This window comes from Arachis duranensis, chromosome 9 (assembly GCF_000817695.3).
Source record: "Arachis duranensis cultivar V14167 chromosome 9, aradu.V14167.gnm2.J7QH, whole genome shotgun sequence".
NCBI lineage: Eukaryota > Viridiplantae > Streptophyta > Magnoliopsida > Fabales > Fabaceae > Arachis > Arachis duranensis.
Window position 1 is genome coordinate 11,373,716 of NC_029780.3, and position 4,128 is coordinate 11,377,843.

The following is a 4,128-nucleotide window of genomic DNA, read 5'->3' on the forward strand; positions in this document are numbered from 1 at the left end:
TTTAATGTCACTTATTTAAAAAGTTTAATATTTAGGAATTCATTGACCTATTCAAATAATTTTCAAACCTTAATAACAAAAGGGTGTGTATCTATCCATGGTTTACAGTAATTTTATTTTGACAATTAAAACACACAGATTGTTGATAAATAAAGTGGGTGCCTTATGCATGCATTTTGATGGTTTTCCCACCATTTAAATGTTAGACAAAGAATTTTCGAAAAAATCTTGTTATAAGCTAATTTTAATTTATTTATTTATTAAAAATTTTAATTTAAAAATTATTTTATTAAAATTAATTAAATTAAAAATTTTATCTAATTTTATAATTATTGAATAATTTTATATTTAAATTAAAAAATTTAAATTATTATATTACTTATATGAATTTTATTCTAATTCTAAATTCCCAAATAAAATCCTAATTTTTTTTTTAAAACAAACCTGAACCCTAATTTCATTAACACTCACACTGACATCTCTCAGCTCACACGCACACACAGCCGCACCCCTTCCCTACCCTCGCTTACCCACAAAAAATCCCAACAGAAGGAAAGAAAGAAAAAAAGAAAAGGAAAAGAGGAGTGGGGGACTGCGGAAAAAGGAAAGAAGGGGGAGAGAAGAAGGACGTCACCGGCGGGCGTCATTGCCGCCGCGCCGCCATGTCACACCGATGAGGGAGAGCGTCGGGGAGGGAGTAGCTTGCTGCCGCCTTGGCGTCCTGCTGCTCGCGTCATCACCGCCAGCTTCGTCGGATCCTTACCGCCGAACCCGTTCTTGCCGCCGCCGTTGGAATCACGAACAGGGGAAGGAGAAGAGAATCACAAACAGAGAAGGAGAATACGCGGGCCAGTGCCGCGAGGAGGAGCGCGATCCGCTGCGCAAAACTGCGCCACCGTGTGTTGTTGCCGCCGGCATGATTAAAGAGAGAGAAGCTCGAGGAGAGAGAGAGAGATCGACGGAGGGGGTTTCTGTTCGAGCGGCCGTGCCTCCACCGCCTTTCACCGCCGCAGATCCGCCACCGTCCACCGCGCCGCACCACGCCACGTCGTCGCCGGAAACCGCCACTGAAGTCCTTTTTCCTTTGGTAAGCGTTATCGTCTCTAAAACCTTTGAAAATAAGTTTTTCATCATAGCTTGTTATAGTAACTGTGATGTGGATGGTAATGTAGGGTCGAGTTTTGGTTCTCGCATGCTGAGTTCAGTAGTCGTGCATGCGACATCGAGCTGCCGCGTCGCCAACGAAGTCACCGCCGTTCAGTTTTCTCGGCTATTCGTAAGTTCGGTAAGCTGTTTCGTGTTTCGAATTCTCTCAGTCGCTGCTCTTATATGTTTCTAAAGTCCTTTCAACATTAATGCTTTAGGTTTGAGTTTCGGTCCTTACGTGCCGTAATTAGAGTTGCTGTAGTTGTGGCCGCTGATTTTGGGCGGAGAGAAAAGAGTTCAGTTGACGCGTTTGGTTTTCGGGTTTCGGTTTGTCGAGGTAGGGGTTTTATTAAAATCTATTTCATATTATAAAGTTGTTATAAATAGATATTGATGCAAAAAGATATGTTTCTGTGATTATATTTGTCTTGTGGATGTGATGGTTTGTTAGACTGAATTATTGGTTGCTTGATTGCGTGAGTGGTGTATGGTTGTTGATAAGAAATTGATTTGAAATGTTATTTACTTGATTATTATGAAGAATGGATTTTCTTGGTTTTGGAATTTATTTGGTAATGTAAATGAATCGATTTTTTGGAAATGATTTGAAATATGAAAATAAATTGATTCTGGAAGCGGTTTGATTTTGAGTTAGTCTGATTTTATAAATGACTTAATATTTGAGCTGGTTTGATTTTAAAAAGAGTTTTATTATTAGAATTGGTTCAATTTGGAAATGGTTGAGAAAAGGTTTGAGAAATGTTTGGATGGGACCCAAAAAGGGTGGTAGAGTCCGAGTTTTAGAGGAGATGCTGCCGAAATTTTATAAAATTGGAAGTTTTGTTTGAAGTAATTATTTAAAAAGATTTGGTTTTAAACATTATATGTTTTAAGATTGATTTATTTAAAAAGAAAGACTTATGTTTTGGACTGGGACGTTGATTAATGGAATGAAAAGAAAGATGATGAGGATTGATTTTGAAATGTGATTTTTGAATGAATTTGGAAATGAGATATGGATTGACAAATGATGATGAAATTGAGAATGACTTAGATATTGATAAATGATGAATGAATTATTCATATGGCTTATGAATTTGAATTATCTGAGACACGAGTTTTCCTGGGTAGACGCAGTAGCTTGTCACCACTTGCTCCAAGTTGAAACTCGATATTCTGTTGACCTTACGACTTAAGGGTAACCGGGCACTATAAATTTCCGGGAATGATACCCTCGTTGAGCGATTTAATATATATATGAGAAAAAGCTATGCATAGACTTATGGGGATACGCGTCGGGGGACAGTCTAAGGTTTTCAGACTTGTTGGGTTGGCTGGATAACTGACAGATGAGCTCATTAGCCATAGGACAGGCATGCATCATATGCATTTGTATGCTTTGCTTGGGTTTGAACGTGTTTTGGTGTGCCTAATTGTTAAACTGTTCTTAACTATTACCTCAACTATTTGCTGTAACTGCTACCTAAACCTGTGCTTTCCTTGTCTATTTTGCCTGTGTTTATCCTGGTGTGCTACTTTTGAGAATGAGCTTTGGTGCTGAATTGATGATTGTGTTGATTGTCTGTGTGGTTGGTCTATGACTAAGATTTTCTTATAAGAAAAGAAAGGTTTTGGATTTCTGAAAGATTAAATGTTGTCTCTTTAAAAAGGTTTTAAATGATTAGCTATTGGTTTTAAAAGATTCATAAGGCAATGATAATCACTGAGTTTGAAAACAGTTTTCTTATTAAGTATCGTCTTATAATAACTCTGAAACTCCATGGTGAGACCGTGTGATTAGGTTCTCACCCCCTACAACTGAACCTTTTCAGGAATCAGATGAAGAAACATAATGAGGAGTTATACTGCGTTTAGATTTATATGATGTTGAATTAATTAGATTATTTTTCTTCCCTCGTCTTTGTTATTACAATTTTGAAAGAGGGATAGGAGTTTTGTGTTTTATATGTATATTATATTATAAGCTATTATGTAAGAAATCTTGTATATGAATCTATGCTTGTTTGTTTTTTTTTTAAAGAATTAGTATCTATTTCCGGTTTTCAAAGGAATCAGCGACATGGTGTCGAGTCACAGGCTCCTATTTTAATATTGAGTATATAAAGAAGTTGTAATACTTCTTGCTATTAGAGTAGTGCAGCCGAAAGCGTGCCATTTTGGTAATGAGGGGTTACATTAAATAATTAAACCTTTGTATGCAGGTGTAGTACCTAAATAGGTACATGGCTTATAATGAAACTCATGCTTATTCTTCTTATACAGTATTGTATGCGAAAACAAACTGTTTTTAATATTTTGTAAGACCATCTCTAATAGAGAATTCATTCTGATCTCTATTTATGGTTTATTTATTATAAAAAGTAAATTTATATAATTTTTGTATTATAAATAATAAATAAAAATTTAAAGCATGTCTCTCTTTTCTATTAGAAGAAATTAAGTTTAATCTCTATTGTGGTCTCATTTAATTAAAAATTATTTTGTAATATATAAAAATTAAATTTATATTTTATGTAAACAAAAAAGATATTAAAAATAAGGCATAAATGATAGAAATATAAAAATTAATATTTTTATATTTTGTTTGATGATAAATAATTAGATAAAATTATCTCAAAGCCCTGATAAAAAAACGCAATTTAAAATCCATATTCTAAAACTTACATTGACAATTCGATTTTTATGTGTCCTAGTTTGTCACAAGGTCTTACTAAGATTTATCTTCCAAGAATCTGGAACAACTTCCTTTGCTGTAGCTTCTGCCATTTCTAAACCCAGAACTGCATTAATTATTCTCTAACATTGTCTCTATTCCCTAAGGCATTAATTTTCAGCTTTCTTGAATTTATCAATCATTCCTCTTGTACAAGAGAGGAGTTGTTCGTAAATGGGTTTTAATTTTTTATAGAATAAATTATCATTTTTATTCATAAAAATTGAAACGCTGATAAATTTATTTAT

The 4,128-nt window shown here is 34.4% G+C and overlaps 1 long non-coding RNA gene across 1 annotated transcript; it reads left to right on the forward strand.

Annotated features, from left to right (window-relative positions):
- The first annotated feature begins 824 nt into the window (after window positions 1-824).
- Window positions 825-3,240, forward strand: LOC107464800 (uncharacterized). The gene is made up of 4 exons (XR_001587189.3): window positions 825-1,087; window positions 1,173-1,285; window positions 1,365-1,483; window positions 2,979-3,240. It is a non-coding gene; the product is annotated as an uncharacterized LOC107464800 (long non-coding RNA).
- The last annotated feature ends 888 nt before the right edge of the window (window positions 3,241-4,128 follow it).